We start from the raw sequence: 17,566 nt of genomic DNA on the forward strand, positions 1-17,566 counted from the left end.
TCATTTCTTGCCTTTCAAGTATTCCTCGATGACATCCTTGGACTCAGACCCTTTGCCATAGTCCTTAACGACTATGCAACTGCAGCCAACCATTTTACCGGGTTTCCCTTCTCGATCAGTTTTATAGAGGCCTACCATCCTCCAAGTTTCATGTCATCAACCTTAATGAGGTTGATCTGGTGCTCAGCCTACAGGGCCTTCACCAACTTGACATACATAGGCTTATCATACTGGGATGCAAGCAAAGGCAGGCTGGGTGCTTGGCTAAGGCTTTGATGGCTTCATGGATTTCACATGCTAGGCCAATGTGGAGGAGGCAGGTCCTCAGCACTGCTTATAAAACAATGTTCACATCCATTACACCTCCATCAGCAATGCCTTCTTGGGCCTATGCTGTGGGATACAATGAAGCAGAATCTTGAACTCACAGTCTCACCTCTGCTTGGCTCAACAGCAGCCAGAGAAAGAGCCTAAATTTATTTCTTGACTTTAACACTTCATTCAACCTCTTAGTAGAATTCACATTTCAGAACCCTCGACAACTTCAGTTTTCTTGAATCCAAATATCTGCCTGGTTTCCTCCTAGTATGCCTTGCTTGTGTCCTTTCAAAACTGCATATGTTTTCTGGTTTTGAATGGTAGTTCTCCCAAGATTCTGTCTTCTTTTACTCTGCATATCGTAATTGCCTCTATTCACATCCTACTTCAGTGATGACTGCCCCAATTTGCAAATATAATCTGGTTTTTTTTCCCTCCCTCACATCACAGATTTTTGTTTTTTAAATAACCAATTGGACAATGGAATGACCCAGAAATCCCTCAGAATCAGCTCTTCCAGGCAACTTTTGTGGAAGTCAAATCTGATTCTTCCTTCAGGAATACATGTAATCTAGATGCGGAATTGGAACAAGAATTTATTTCCTTTCAGGCTGTGCCTGACTAGCAGAGATGCTGTGGATGCTGCTGTTAACTGTATGGAGTATGCCAGCACACACCACACAAGGATGCCAGAATGGTTCATTGGGTGAAGAAGTAAAAAATAGTGTGTGGCAGACCTAGTCACTGCACAAACCACCAAAGCCACCGATGTGGCAGCAGCTAATTGATGCTGAGCAAATTGGAGGCATAACTTGCATGGGATGATACAGGATTCTGGTGGAGTAATACATTCCTGCATACGATTATCCTAATGTTGACTTGGAGTCCTGAAAAGGAAATTTGGATTACAGCACTCTAGATTTAAGCTGTTCATCCCTTTTCTGCTGCATTAGATCTAAAAACCCATTTTAATTGTTATTATTATTTTAAAATTCATTTATTTATTTGAAGATCATAGTTAAAAGAGAGAGATCTTTCATTCTTTGGTTCTGTTCCAGAGAGCTGCAACTAAAGGCAGGAGCCAGGAGTTTCATCTGGATCACTCATGTGGGTAGCAGGGGCCAAACCACTGCTTTTATTAAACCATTAGCATGGAGCTGGGTCAGAAATGGAGCATCTAAGGCATGGGATGACACTCAATTGGGATGCTGCCCCCACAGGCATCAATTTTGTCTGCTTTGCCACCATAACGGCTCCTCCAATACTAAGTTTTGAAGACGCATTTCATTTATTTGAAAGTGTCAGACACCACACACAAATACACACACCTAGGGAGAGAGAAAGAGAATGAGAGAGAGAAAGAATGAGACAGAGAGAGACAGAGAGAGAGACCTTCCATCTGCTTATTCTCTCTTCAAATGGCAACAGCAGGGTAAAATCAGAAATTTGAAATCCCGACTTTGTCTCCTACACGATTGGCAGGGACGTAAACACTTGGGCTGTAGTCCACTGCTTTCACCAGTTGCGTTGGGAGAGTGCTGGATTGGAAGTGCAGCGAATGGAGTTGGAACCTGCACTCATATGGAGCACTGACCTTGTGGGCATTGGTTAACTCACTACACCATGTTATTATGCAAGTCCATATGTTTTTAGTTTGCAGGACAGCATGTTCAGCTGTCTCATAACTTGCCCAGCCTCTTCTCAAGCTGCCCCCTAAACATGTCTCTATCTGAACTTATTTTAAGTCCTTTAAATTCCTTGAAGACATCATAGCATTTTGTTGCCTCTGGGCCTTTGCTTGTGTACCACTTTCTGTTCTCTAAGTAGCTAATGCTTTCCTATTCTTTATGTAAGAGCTTAAATCTATCACTTCCATTAATCTTTCTATTCTGAGAAAAAAACTTATATTGCCTTGTTTCATAACACTCCACACTGTTTTAATTGTATTTTTGCGTGTCAGTACCTCTTAATAGGCTCTAAACCCCTCGAGAAAAAGGATCATTCTGTTATTACAGTTGAGTTCATTGTGCTTTGACACAGTGGAGTTTCAATAACTGTAGAATCAATAAGTATTTGTGGAATCAATTCAAGCCTGTAATGCTGATAGAGCAATCTTACATTGTGAAGTGTTTAAGTCCTTAGAAGCGTACATTGGTGTTATTAAGAGTACTTGGAAGATAACATGAGTGCTTCTTATGGACTTGTTGCAAGGTATCATACAGGTATTAAAGATACTATTCAGCTTGTTCAGGAGAAGTCTTGTGGTTTTTTTCTTCTCTGACACTTTGTGTACTTTAATCCATTTTTTTTTTTTTTTTGTTCTGGTTGTGGAAAAAAAGTAGACCTTCCTTTTTCAGTTTCGCACTGAATTCAATGTTAAGATATCATGATCTTTTCTAGGTTACAAATAGCATACAAAAGTAGAAATGAAGGTTATCACTCCTTTGAAAAATGCATTTTAAAACTAAAAATGTTGACTGCCTTGCCCGTGGGCAAGATGTACCTGACATGAAAAAGTTATGAATGTCCAATGTTGAATTCTTCTTCTAGCTAGGAACTATCAAAAAGAAGACACTGATTTTATTAATGTGGAATAAGCATAGCCCTTAAAACTTAGAATATGGCAAACAATGAATATGTGTATTTGAAATATTCATATCTATTGTCCATTTGCTATTAAAAATAGCAAGGTGTTGCTATTATTATGAAAACTATTTCAAGTTTATTTTAAGTATATTTTATTTTTATTAATTTTTAAATTTAAAAACAGAGAAATAAGGAGAAACACACACAGAGATATGTTCCATTCTCATGTTTGTCATCACTGTGGCCATAATGGGCAGGGCTAGGGCAAGCTGAAGTCAGAATCCAGGAGCTACTTCCAGGTCTCACATGAGTGCAGGAATCCAAGAACTTGGACCATTTTCCACTGCTTTCCCAGGTGCATAAGTGGAGCAGCCAAAAATACCCAATATGGTATGTCTACATTGCAGGGGGCGTCTTAATCCACCATACCATGATGCCAGAACTTTTAAAATGTGACACATCAGGGCCTGGTGTGGTAGCCTAGCAGCTAAAGTCCTCATCTTGCATGCGCCAGGATCCCATATGGGTGCTAGTTCTGATCTCAGAAATCCCACTTCCCATCCAGCTCCCTGCCTGTGGCCTGGTAAAGTAGTTGAGGAATTCTTGGGACCCTGCACACATGTGGGAGACCCAGAAGAGGCTCCTGGATCCTGGCTTTGGATTGGCTCAGCTCTGGTCATTGCAGCTGCTTGGGGAATGAACCAGAAAACAAAAGATCTTCCTCTCTGTCTCTCCTTCTCTCTGTATATCTGATTTTCCAATAATAATTAAATAAATATTTAAAAATTTATAAAATGTGATACATCAGAGTACTTTATAAAAAGTTTATGGATGACAGAATTAAAAGTTAAATCTTTATTGATGCAAAATTTTTAAATCAATGCCCATATGAGGTCTTCAAATGTCTTATGAAAAATATATACATATTTAATAACTATTTGACTCCAAGTAAATTTTTTTCCATAAATATTTTAATTACAGTATTATATAAATGCCGTCATATACTCTTACATATGTTAGATAGCAATTTGATTTAAAGTCTTTATGAATGATTTCTTTCAGCTTCACATTCTATAATTCTTTGTTATATGACCAGGAGGTCATATTTATAGTTAGTTATACAGAATAATATAGGATTGGAAAATCATGATAAAAAAAAAACCAAGGCAAAAACTGAGATCCAAGTTAAGTCTACTTCTTTTAAATATTGTTATTCTGTTTATTATTTAACAGGTTAATAATGGAGATACTAGGCCCATTTCTTCTAACTTGAACTTTAAAAACTCAAAAATCTGTTTTTTAATTTCTCTTTCTTTGATTTTATATGATAGCATAAATAATTCAAAAACATTTCAGCTTTCTTGAATTCCAATATGAGCTGCTCAAGAATTATGCAGCAATTGCTAAATGGCACTATAAAGTAAAGTTGTTGGGCTGTGAATGTGAAAAAGCTATACTCAAATACAGTTGTTCAAAGTTTTATGCATTAAATACTGAATTATAAGTTATCAGTCATTCTTAAAAGGTACATTTTATTTGAACTACTAAAAGATATTCCATAAGAAGAAGTAATTTGCACTTACTTAGTGCTCCAGTATATGGAAGCAGAAATGCTTATGCAGTAGGGATAACTTGCTATTTTAAATTTACAAAGTTTTTCTCTTACCGCTCAAAGTGGGATATAGGTTCTAAAATCATCGAAGCTGACAAAATGGCAAATATGGGATTTATAAACAGATTCTGAGTTTTGCATTTGATGTGTGATTTGTTCTTGGAAAAAAATCTCCTTTTATTCTTTGTAACATCTACTGAAAGTTTCATTTCCTTATGTAGATAATCCTGAACCAGCGATGAAATCATTGATCCAGTAACTGAATATAGACTAAAAACAGACACATTTAATAGCTATGATGTTGTTATGATTAGTTGCAATTTGCTGAGATTACTGATTGTTCATTCTTTTCCCTGATGGCTTCACAAAATGTACTGTGGGAGTTTGACTCTAAAAGTTAAGATATTGGGTGGGCCTTCTCCCTTAATATTCCCCTTTAACCATGAAGGAAACAATATGGAAATAATAATCATACCCACTTTCCTGTAGTCCTTGAACCTTTTTATCCTAATTAACTATGTAAAGATTGTCAAAATATTAAAAACAAAAAAATAATAAAAATGAAGATAGAAGTTGACCTTATAGAAATGGTTTAAAAATCTGTATGTTGGCCCAGTGTTCTAGTGCAGCGGATTAACTTGCTGCCTGTCATGCAAGATCCCATATCAGAGTACCAATTCAATTCCCATTTACTCCACTTCCAATCCAGCTGTCTGTTGGTATGTCTAGAAAAACAACAAAAGATGGCCCAGCAAACTTGAACCCCAGTATACAAGTATAAGACATGCATGGACATTCTGGCTCCCTATTTCCTCCTGGCCTAATACTGACAGTCATGGCCATTTGAGGAGTGAATCAGTGGATGGAAGATCTCTCTGTCTCTGTCTCCCACATTTGGACTCTACATTTCAATAAACACAACACATCCTCAAAAGAAAATTAAAGGGCTATCATGTGGCATATTAGGATAAACCTCTGACTGTAGCACCAGCCTCCCATGGGGGAACCAGTTAAAACCGTGGCTGTTCAAAGGTTTCTGCATAAGGCCTTGGAAAGCAAGGAAAGATGGCTCAAGTCCTTGGGACCCTAGACCTACACGGAGACCCAGAACATACTTTTGTTTGTTTGTTTGTTTGTTTACTTACTTATTGAAAGCTATTCTTTGGAGGTTGACTTTATATAGTCATCATCTAGACTTACCTTTAACTTTAAGCAGAAGTGTTTGTTAGAACATTGTTGCTCACATTCATTCCACACCTGTTAAAGTGAACAAATTTACTCCAATAATTTCAACTGATTAATCACACTTTGTTTTCAACTGTAATTTCCTTCACATTTTGTTTATCAGAAAATTGACTTTGGTACATACACCAACAAAACAGTCATTAACCTAAAGTCTCACAATTTATTTTCTTTACAAAATCTATATTATATGTCATGACACACATCAGAATGATGGACACATGATTTCAGCTGAAGGACTATATTATTGTAAATTACAGGGGAAAATGTGGTGTGCAGAGAAGGTGAAGGGAGGAAAAGAAGGAATGGGGAGAAGCCCTATACCTACAAACTTTATAATGGAAAATAAAAACAAATTAACCACTAAATAACACACACATATTAACACACATAGGACACAATCAATACTGTATCTTATATCTGTCATATTGAGTATTCAAAAGTTCATTGCGATTAATGTTTCTAGAAACCTATACTACACTCATTCTCTTAAAAATATAATCTTATATTTTATGTTTAAACACATAGGAAATATTGAAAAGACAGTCTATAATTACTGACCACATCGTAGTTTTAAATCTTCAGAAGCAAAGCACTATGAACAGGAGGTCATCATGTAAAGATGATTTCATTTACAAGAAAATATGGAAGTCAATGCAGTGGCACTCTGTCAAACTGCCACCTGCAGTGCCGACACCCCTTATTGGCATTGACTTGAAACTTGTCTGTCCCACTTCTCATCTCTGTCCTTGCAGATATGGGAAAGCAGCAGAAAAGGGCCAAAGTCTTTGGTGCCCCGCCACCAATATGGGATACTTGGAAGAGTTTCCTGGCTCCTGACTTCAGACTGCCTTAGCTTTGGCCATTGCAGTCTTTTGCAGTTTGAACCAATGGATGGGAGATATTTATTTCTCTCTCTCTCTCTCTCTCTCTCTCTCTCTCTCTCGCTTGCTCTCACTCTCGCTCTCATTTTCTTTTTGTCATTCTGTCCTTCAAATAAATAAACAAATCCTTTTCAAAAAAAGAAAATAACTATAACACAATGCTAATGATAGAGTTGCCTACTTAACCATATTGATTTTATACAACGAAGGAATTCTGCGTGGGAGTTCTTGCTGGATTCCACATGCCCTAATCGTGAAAATGCAATTAATTGGTGTTTCCCACCAAGGTAAAACTTGTTGAATAATTTTACATATTAAAATTTAAACATTTTTTTGCTAAAAGATGAAATATAGCATTCATTTCATTTTTTTAAATGTTATCTTAGGGGCAGATTGCAAAAGAGCTACACAGAGCAGACGGGAAACTCAAAGCTCTCCTATGCTGGCTCACTCCCCAGGTGCTTGCTGTGCTTGACACTGATACAGCCTGAGCTAGGAGCTGGAAACTCTTTCCAGGCCAGTGATGTAGATGGCAAGAACTAACAATTTAAGTGATCAAATTGTTATATTAGTTTCCAGGGTGTGCATTAACAGGAGGGTGGGGTCAAGAGAGATTCCAGGATGTGGGTTCAGATACTATGAGATGGAAGGCAGGCATCCCAACAGTAGATTAACCACTAAACAAGATGCTTGCTCTGAGGTTTAAACTGCTTTTAAAGATTTATTTAGTTGAAAGGGTGAGTTAAAGAATAGGAGACAGAGAAAAAGAAATACATCTTACACCTGTTGGTTCATTCCCCAAATGGCAGTAGTGTCTTGTTCTGAAACCTGAAGTCAGGGGCTAGTTTTAGATCTCTCGTTGTAGGTGGCAGAGACTCAAGCATCCTAATCCGAGGAATGTTGTCAAGTAGCTAGATGGGAAGTGAAGGTGCCAGGAAGCTAAACATGGTATAGGATAGAATCACTTGCTAGCCACAATTTCGGCCCTTAAGCTTTTTTTTTTTTTCTTCTAATTTTAATTTTAAATTATACTACTTTATTTATTACCTGTCTACCAAACAGCAGGTCATTATAATTTCTCAAAACACAGACAAAACTTGATACTGTTTCTTTCATGTACATCACATACTTGATAGTTACAGAACATTCATTTTTAAGGGAACACTGCCTCTCAGCAAACATAAGTATTATTGTGATGAGTTCAAAGAAGCTAAGAATCTTCTTGACAATGCTGAATATTGAAAGCATCTCTTCTTACATAAGCATTATCTCAAACCTCTCATTGTTTATGATAGTTTTTATTGTGTTCATAAATAGAACAGCAGTTCTTTAGCATCACTGAAGGTGAGACTAGTATAGGAGTAGCTATGCAAGCAGATACCCCTAATCAAAGTCAAGGGGAACCTTCTCAGAATCATTGGAACTGTTTTTGTCTTGTCTCTACAAAGTGAATTTACTAATTAGATCTAGGTTTCTGCTTTCATAAAGAGAAGACCAAAGTCATCACAGAACTGCTAAGAGCCCTGTGCCGAGAGAGTGCGACTTCCAACAGTCATGCTGCTTCCAAACGAGGGGTCACCAACACATTCTATGGGGTAACACACAATCACTTAGTTCTTTGGACAATAGTAGAAAACAACTCTAATGCACAAATAGATATAGCCTCAATCCTGACAGTTTCTAGAATTTAAAAACAAACAAACAAACAAACAAAAAAGCAGGATAAAATAAAATAAGTGATTTTGGAAACCCAAAGAGAAAACTCCATGCGATTCAATGAATATGTTCTATGGGAACAGTGAGTATTCGTTATTCTTCTCACTGCATCTGACTTTCATACTGCAATGCTCTTAGCCCGAGGCTGTGTGACTTGCTGTCAAGTGAGAGGTTGGGAAGACAGAATGATCTGCTGGAAGAAGATAGACCTAAAGCTAAGACATCAGAAATGTAGTACTAGTTTTATTCTGAATTTTCATGAGTAAGTGACAAAATTCAAGCAATTCTATAAAGCAAGATGGCTGGTCTGCATTAGTGAAAGTAAATCACGTATTTTAGAAATACATTAAAATAAGCAATATATTAAAATTAGAGCATTTTTATTTGGACAGCTTGAAAATATTACAAATACAATTCTACATGTACCTCATCGTCAAAACCACTATTTGCTTTTAGATTGGGAGCAACATTAAGTTTTATTCATTGAGATCTGGACAATGAGGCAAGCTGAAGAGAAAGTCAGCTGCAAAGGGTAGCATTACGGTTAATTTTATTAAGCCAGAAATTTTATGACAAGACTATAATCATCCTAGAAGGTTTGTTATCTTGTATAACAAATTATGTACTTAAAGTGCTGGATATTTCTTTTTAAATTTTTTTAATCTATTTTTATTTTTTTTATTAGAAAGTCAGATATACAGAGAGAAGGAGAGACAAAGTGGAAGATCTTCTGTTCACTGATTCACTCACCAAGTGGCCACAATGGCTGGAGTTGAGCCCATCCAAAGCCACAAGTCTGAAACCTCTTCCGGGTCTCCCATACATGTGCAGGGTCCCAAGGCTTTGGGCCGTTCTTGACTGCTTCCCAGGCTACAAGCAGGGAGCTGGATGGGAAGCGAGGCCTCCCGGATTAGAACCGGTGTCCATATGGGATCCCATTGCGAGCAATACAAGGACTTAGCTGCTAGGCTACTGCACTGTGCCCAAACCATTGGATATTTCACACAATTACTGTAGACCAGGATTTGTGCCTATACATATTGTACCTAGATCCAGAAATTTTCATATTTTGCAGAGACCTTGGAGAACTTCTTAATGTGTACCAGCTAAGACCCTGTCCCATCTCAAGGTTGGTAAGACTCCAAGATTCCTTTCGCATAATGTGTACCCTGCTCAGTCTTTCCTTTTATTTTTTCTGTCCTTTAGTGATTTCAATGCTTTAGACATTGCCTAGTCACTCCTTTTCACAGAAACTCATTAGTTTATGTCCAGGTTTGAATATGTTAAAAACAAAAAGGAAAGCGCAAATAGAATATCAAAGAGGAGAGACAAGTGTGTCTGGTTGACTGGATGAAACTGAAACTGTTGGAGAGGTCTTTGTCCCCACACCTAACAACCAGTTACTGTGAACTTAGTTTTGTCTACTTGGTCTTCCTAGAAAAGGTCTTGTAGAGTTCTAGCTATGGCTTGAAAGAAAAGTGCAAAACAACAGCATAAGTAGGCAACTGCAGGGAACTTTCCTTATGTGTACTTTATTTTTCGCTGGGCATTTTTCAGGATACGGTTTGCTTCAAAATTTTATGGACAGAACATGCAGAAATAGCTTCCACTTTAGGATTGTGAGTAAATGTTAGAAGCAAATTCGCAATTGTACTTCGTCTTGCAAATGCTCTCATTGGCTACATATTTTCCTAATGAGAAAAAGATGTTATCACCTTTATCCTTATAATTTCACTACAAAGTCGTGGGGGAACACCAAGCAAATGTGTATTCAATATTTTCTACATAGAAGATGCTATACCAAATACTTTACATTCACCAGCTTATAGAGTCGTGTAGTAATTTGGTGAAGTGGAACTGCTACAGCCTTTTAAATATTGAAACTGAATTCATGGACAGGTATTGTGGCCCAGTTGGTTAAGCTACTATTTGCAAATCAAAGTACCTGCTGGAGTCACCATTGCTTTAACTATGATTGAGTTACCTGTTAATGTGCATGGGAACAAAGCAAAGCAAAACAAAACAAAACAAAGCAAAGCAAAGCAAAACAAAACACAAAACAGAAAATGACCCCAGTACCTGAGCCCTTGCCACACATGTGAATGACCTGAATGGAGTCCTGGGTTCCTTGATTTGTTTTGGTCTAGTCTCTGCGATGGTGCTAATTGGAGGAACCCAACCAGTGGGTAAAAATCTCATTCCCTCCACCCTCCCCCCTCCACCTCCACCTTTTTGCCTTTCAACCTTGTATGTAAACAAATCTTGGGGAAACAAACAAAACTGAAGTTCAGAGGATTTCATTAATCTGATTAATTTGTCCATTGTCATACAACATTAGGTTATGAACTCATTTGGCTCAAGAAAATAAAAAAAGGAAAGTAGTTTACTAATTTTTAGCTACTGGTACTATTTAATCTAGAAATAAAAATTATTCTTCGTCCAGTGATCCCATTTCCCTGATTGCAGTTAGCTGAGCTTTGTGAATTTTCACTTTTACTGTTTCTAAGCAGTAAGCCAAGAAGCAAAAGACATAAAGTATGTGCCATGGAATCTTCATTCTGTGAAAGGGAAAAACCAGAATTATTTTTCTGTCTTCTGTTATCCCGACAACTTCCATGGTTTTATCTGTCATGTCTGTGGGTTTTATTGTTAACCGTAAATTGAGTCTAGTGATTTGTTTCTGTGGTATTTCTAATATTCTTTATTTTGATTTTTTCAAAAAATGCAATTTTAATTCAGTTTTTGTGGTGATAGTTGATAGAGGATAGTTTGGTTGTGAACAAAATAAATGCCTTTTCTAAAAGGTTTCATTTATGAAGTGAAGGAGGGCTTTGTCCTCTTGGTAATTTTTCTGACATTGAGATTGGCAAGAGAAGACAGATTTATATTTTAAATGCTTTAAAGTTGGGACATTTTGAATAACGGAAATTTTAAGTGTCTCATTGCCACATAGCAAATTCCTGGTCGGAAGCCACTTGATTTGAATGTTACCGTTAAAGCTATTTTGAACTTGTAATGAAGGAAGTTTTCTGGTTATGTAGGTATTGAGCTTTAAGGTTTAGTTACACGAATAACTGAAAGATGATAGTATGAGTCTGGCAACATTAGAAAGATTTTTATTAGATTTAACAGTTTTTGAGCCATAGTAAGTCAGAGTTTTAAGAAGTTCAGGTATGGGATAATTTTCATGTATTTGGCGAAATAATCTCTATCAAAGTGTGTACTGTAAAAGGCATTTCCCCCAACGTTTTTGGCAGTTGAAAATAGATTTGAAACAGTTTTCCTGGAACACCTAAGTAAAGAAAAACAGCACAAGTTGTAACCTAAAGCATGATAACTCCATAGAATGGGATGATTAGGCTCATGAGCCATTTCCATTTCTTAATCAATACATCTTCAATTTGTTCAACTGTAACTGACAAGAAAAATACACATTACCTTGTGATTTATTAAACATATCCCAAATCAGAAATGAAATAAAAATCTCACAAATTACCATATACCGTACATGCTATTGGCTATGCCTTTTCTGCTATATCTGCAATACTGCAGCATTTTAAGCAAAATATTGGTAATACAGTAAAACAAATACTGGTTGTTAATAATAATTGAGCTTTATTATTACATAGCTAAGTTTTTGTGTTTTTCAAAGTTGCTACTAAATTTATACAAACTGTAATAGCATCTTTTTTTTTTTGCACTTATCTTCGGATTCTGGAACTATTTTATAATTTAATCCCCTCACCACTGTCAGTTCTTGCAGCAACTTCATGCAGCAAACTCTGAAAGTTGCACAATATTCTATCTATTGTCCCTAAATCACCAGGGGAAAGAATGAAACCAAAGCACATGTCCTTTAGAATCTGTTGCACAAAGCATAAGAGGTTTTGATTTCAATGCAAAGATAAGGCTATAGTTCGTACCTTGAGAAATACATCAAATAATGATTCTGAGACTCATCACTCAAACTCTAAAGAGAAACACTCCCCTCTCACGGCTCAGATGCACATCAATTCCTCTGGCTTTTCCAGGAGCAGAGGAGTGACTGAGGCGAGTGAGGTGTAGAAGCACCATTCCACTTCTCGATTACCCAGTGTCTGCCTTGGCCACTTTCCCTTGCTGCAAGGGAATCTTTCCAAGCCCCCTGTCCATTTTGGTTTTTCATCTACTTGAACCTCTCAGTACTGTCAGCTGGGATCAAAGTCTTCAGAACCCTGAATACTAGATAAATTGCTCTTTCTGCATGCTAATGAATCCTGTTTTTCATTAACAATAGTCTACAGATTTATTTTTATTTTTTAATCCTTAGAGACAAGCAAATTAAGATGTGCTATTTCGGAGCTGGTCTGGAATTTCACCTTCGTAGCATTTCCACAGTACTTTCCAGCAGACTGCCTTCCTCAAGTGGAATAAAGAGATGACTCGGGTTTTCAGGCTTTCACTCTTGAATATCCTACCACTCATAAATCTATTTTCTGACATCACTAGGGTCTCTGCCATCTCTTTTAGGGGACCTTTGTGTGTGGAAATGAAGTCTGAATATGCTGCCATTTTGCACTGTTGAATGTCCTTCCTTACCTGGCAGCTTGTGAAAACTGCCCCGTCCTCACATTCAGAGAACTCATTGAGGTGCTCACATACAGGGGGTAGTTCAGTTTCTGGTATTTCACTCCTCCCAGTTTTTCTGTTTTGGAAGGCTACTCAATTGTGCCTGTCTATCACTTCCTGTGGTGAGAAGTAGCCTCCCCTGTGAGTGCTGGTGGTCAAGGAGCTAAGTGCCAAGGTGATTCAATATGTCAAGTTCCTCCCCATTAAGAGGGATTAAGATCAGGTTGTATTTCTTGCACAAACACCTCTGATTTTGCCTGCTGCTGTGGAGTAGTGTGGCCATGTGGCCATGCCAATCATGCTTCCAAGCTGGATAATAATTTTGAAGTGTTCCTATTGGCATTGGGGATGACTGATGAGGCAAGAGAATCTGTTCTATAGATGATGATAGTATCTGTGAGATAACCCAAACAGATGATGCAGTTGGCTTCTTTTAGGTGTCCTGCTAAGACAGCAAATTTGTGAATGATGTTGAGGTGAATTTTCTTCAGAGGATTGACTCTGCAGGTACCTTGTGCATTTTGCGTGTACAGAAGGAACAGCTGTGCTTGGCTACTTTATTTACTGTCCTAAATGTTTCTTTGCACACTAAAGGTATTCCTTGGTGTCCTGTGAAACTGTATTCCTCATTCAAAGGAGTAAGTGCCCAGAGGAACTCAGCACACCACCTACAACCAACAATTGATGATTTAGGTAACCAGGTGTCCTCGGATGCTCCAAAGAAGCTAATTTCATAAATTCTGTTGATGAGAATCAGATACAACTAAAACCATCTCTATTTTCCTGGAGCAAGTGACTCTGGACTATTTTTTAAAGCCCACCACCACTTTTTTATAGTTGAAGGCAGGGTCTTGCCATAACTTATTTTTTCCCTTTGTGTTTATTTTGTTGATAATCTTTACATAGTTGATAATGGTGCAAAGGATCAAGGGCTAGGGGAAGTGTCTAAGACCATTATTATCACATTCTCTTTTTTCCTTCTTGTATCTGGGGGATGGAGAGAGCTAAGGGGAAAATCCATAAAAACTCACCTTTGAAGTTAGTATCTCAGAAATATGAATCTGTTTGATCCATGATAAAATCATGTGATACATATATCCTACTAGGGAGATGAGACTGTTTCTATTCTTCTGATTAAAAAGCAAAACAAAACAACAACAAAAACAACTCTTGGTTCTATCTTTTGGTAACTGGAGGTTCAGAATCAGTGATGGTCAATGAAGGTATCCCTATGACTTAAGACAGCTCAAAGCTCTGTGTTGATATTCATGGTCTCACTGATATACTTCTAAGTCTCCCCTCAGCCTCTCAAATACATTCAGTTCTGCATCTGGTGAGGAAGAAATGGAATATCTGAAATGCTGACTTTCCTATTTTCACCCAAGCAGGAATATATGCATAGCAGGGGCCCATCAATTTGTTTTGAAGAGGGAATGGTGCTTTATCAATGCTAAACAGTTTTGCATCTGCAAAAACACAACTATAGTTTTGGGTAATTCAATCATATTTTCATAAGATTTATTTTATAGAATACCAAAATTTTCCATGTAGTTAAACATTATAAATGTTGTCATGAACTTGAATTTAATAGATACATATTTACTATACATATTTACCTTTTGTGTCCCTGGGTTTGACTTCAGGCTCCTGTTAATGGTGCAGGTTGCTGGGTACCTAACGCTCATGTGAGAAACCTGGATCGCTTGTTCTAAGCTCGCCAAATTTGGTAAAGGAAGTACTTGAACATATGAATCTCTGTCATATTTTATATTCTGTTAAATAACTTGACTTATTAATCTAAGATTTATTTCTAAAGTGAATATGCTTGAAAATTTTTAACACTTCACTGATTCAGAGATTCTTTAACAGTAAACATGACTCTACAGATCAATTTTTTAAAGGTTTATTTTATTTTTGTTGAAAGGCAGTTATACAGAGAGGAAGATTTTTCATCTGATGATTCATTCCCCAAGCATGCATAACAGCCAGAGCTGCGCTAATCCAAAGCCAGAAGCAAGGAGCTCTGCCAAGTCTCCCACACAGGTGCAGTGTTCCATGGCTTTGAGCTGTCTTTGCTTTCCCTGGCCACCAGCAAGGAGCTGGATGAGAATTGGGACCACCGGGATTAGAACCGGCAGCCATATGGGATATCGGTGCATGCAAGGTGAGGACTTCAACTGCCAGGCTTCTGCGTTGGGTCCAACTCTACAGATCATTTTAAGGCATATGAAACTGCAACTGCTGATGCAAAAAATTCTTTGAACAAAAGCCAAAAGAATGGTATTCATGAAAATATACATGCTATCTAAGTGTGCATGAGTGCATTATCTATCACACTTATTAAAGGATCACATTAAATTGCTGTGTTTTCTTACTCTGGTCATTTTCTAGGATATTACTTTACTCCTAAGGATTAATTTTAATCTTAAACTCTGAAGCAAACTCAGCATAGATGGTTTTCATAGTATCTGCATGAGTGTAGATTTGTGACCTGTAACCAAATTCAGCTTGTTTCTAAACCGTTGCATCTTAGCCTTGCCATGCTGCTCATTCCTACAGTTCTTTTTCTCCTGCTATCCAATCCTCCAACCCCCCGCACCCTTTCCAGGATGCCATTGTGGCCTGTACTCTATTTTCTATGATTGTCCTTGTGTACATATACAATACCTTTATCTACGTCTATCCACTTCTGTGGCACTGCTTCACTTCCGTTACAGTCGTTAGTATTCACATCTGACTCTGTTCTCCCATGGCTATATGATTTCAGTGTGTCCTAGCTCAAAGTTTTGATTCTCTGTTCTCTGACACTCGACAGAGTCATTGGTGAGTGATTAATCAAGTCTCAAAGTTTGCTGCTTGCTTCATTTATTAATCATCTGCCTGTCTGTGTTCTTTCCATCTTTTAAAAATTAACCTTATTATTGACCTGACCTGTATCTTAGCTCACCTTTTTCCTGATGTGTTCTCCCATTTGCTTTCCTTCTGTTTGCATTTTGCACGACTCATCATACCCTCTATGAATTGGCCATAAAGAAACATTCTGGAAAATTAATCACAATTTTCAATGTGGTTATGTTTAGCATGAATTGATTTATTGTTTTAGAGAACAGTCTAAGCTCATAATCTTAGTTCATTATCTTCTTCATTATATGTAATGTAATGAAAGTTGGAGTAGACAGGAATGTTCTATCACATGTTTCGAAAAGTCTATATATTTATTTCTCAGATACTTCAAACTCCAACTTCTTGGATCGACATTCTAAGTATTTTGAATGATAATAACAATTTTTTCCTTGGAGATGACACATTTAGCCACCAATTTTCACTGAGTTAGAACAAGTTTTTAATATTAAAAATTCAACTAATACAAGATAATGCCAAATCTATGTCTCATAGTAAAATCCATATAGATAGCTTATTTCCAATTAGCGGTTTATACATGCTGTGAGGCTCCTATGTACACCCATTCTGACTATTCTTTTTCTAGCATCTAGCACAAGGCTTGCATTTACAAAGTTTACTTAAAAATCAGTAAAGCTAATTAAGTAAACTGATGCCTAAATCTTCAACTCAAGTGCCAAAAGTAAAATTTATGTAAATAAATAAATCATCGGAATTTTTCACAGTGTTCACTGAGTAATCCACACTCTTCTTTTGGAGAATGAGCTATCATGGCTTTAAGAAAAGAAAAAAAGAAGAGAGAGAGAGAGAAAACGATAGAAAATAATTTAGTAGAGCAATGCAATTTGTGCTAAGTAATGCAAAAGCTTCCCTTGATTGTTTCACTGTTATTTTCCCTTAGAGTTTTTTAGTGTTACAAAAGATACTGATATTAATTGTTCTAAAGCAAATCTTCATTTTTCTTCCTGTTATGCAGGATGCTTCCATGAACACAAATTGGAACACTTCAAAAATATTTATGTTAATCAGTGATACTTTGGAGCATATTCATCCCTGTTAGCCCCTTTGATTTAGGAGTGTGCCAGAAAGGGGAAAATGAGCTCGCGTTCTCCAATGCAGATTCCCTCCACACACTGCTTTGAAACTGGTTTCTTTGAATTACAATTAGTGCTGCACTGCAATGTCCTTGTGGGCTGAGACGTCTTAAAGACCTCTCTGCTTCTCACCTTTGAGGAAAGGATTGGGTCAAACACCCCTACCTCCGTCTGACTTCTTCCGTCAGCAGTCATGGTGGTGGATTAACAAACCACCAGCATGAACGTTAACACAGGGAAAACAGTTGGAAAGGGAATGCAACAATAAGCTACTGATTCTAAGGGCGACCCCAGTCTCTGTCTTTCTATGCAAATCTCTCTCCAGCTCCCCTGAGAGTCTTCCAACCACTTCTTTCTCAAACACTATGCCACATAGCCAGAAGCTGAGTCAGGTAGCATGTCTACAGGTTAAAATAAACAAGGTCTCTGGAAACAGCCGTCTGGCTGGATGCATTTTCCTTGGCGGCCTGTGTGTGGCCTGAGCATGCCTGCATGACAGAGTCTCATGGTAACACTTCTGAGGAAAGGAAATTGTTCGGCTGCTCCCACTGACAGTCATGCAGAGAGACTCTGCAGGCAAACTTCTGGACTAACTCCAGTCATCA

The 17,566-nt window shown here is 37.5% G+C and overlaps 1 pseudogene; it reads right to left on the reverse strand.

Annotated features, from left to right (window-relative positions):
- LOC121163778 lies at window positions 1-17,156 on the reverse strand (annotated as a pseudogene).
- Window positions 17,157-17,566: the final 410 nt, after the last annotated feature.

Source organism: Ochotona curzoniae, unplaced genomic scaffold (genome assembly GCF_017591425.1).
Source record: "Ochotona curzoniae isolate NIBS_2020 unplaced genomic scaffold, NIBS_Ocur_1.0 contig_64, whole genome shotgun sequence".
NCBI lineage: Eukaryota > Metazoa > Chordata > Mammalia > Lagomorpha > Ochotonidae > Ochotona > Ochotona curzoniae.